We start from the raw sequence: 276 nt of genomic DNA, 5'->3' as shown, positions 1-276 counted from the left end.
TTTCACGGTGTGTTTTCCTGTATGCAAGTTTTGATGTCTTTTCCTTTATGGATTCTGGGTTCCATGTCATGACTGGAGAAGTTTGATCTACCCTATATTATAGAAATAGCCATCCTTGTTTTCTTATAGTACTTTTATGGGTTATTTTTGCTATTATAATCTTTGAATCATCTGAATTTTTTTCTGATGTATACATTTTTTAAAAATAGTTTATTGTCAAGTTGGTTTCTATATAACACCCAGTGCTCATCCCAACAAGTGCCCTCCCCCATGCCC

This window comes from Crocuta crocuta, unplaced genomic scaffold, assembly GCF_008692635.1.
Source record: "Crocuta crocuta isolate KB4526 unplaced genomic scaffold, BGI_CrCroc_1.0 scaffold1304, whole genome shotgun sequence".
NCBI lineage: Eukaryota > Metazoa > Chordata > Mammalia > Carnivora > Hyaenidae > Crocuta > Crocuta crocuta.
The sequence above is the reverse complement of the archived record's forward strand: the minus strand, read 5'-3'. Positions refer to the sequence as shown.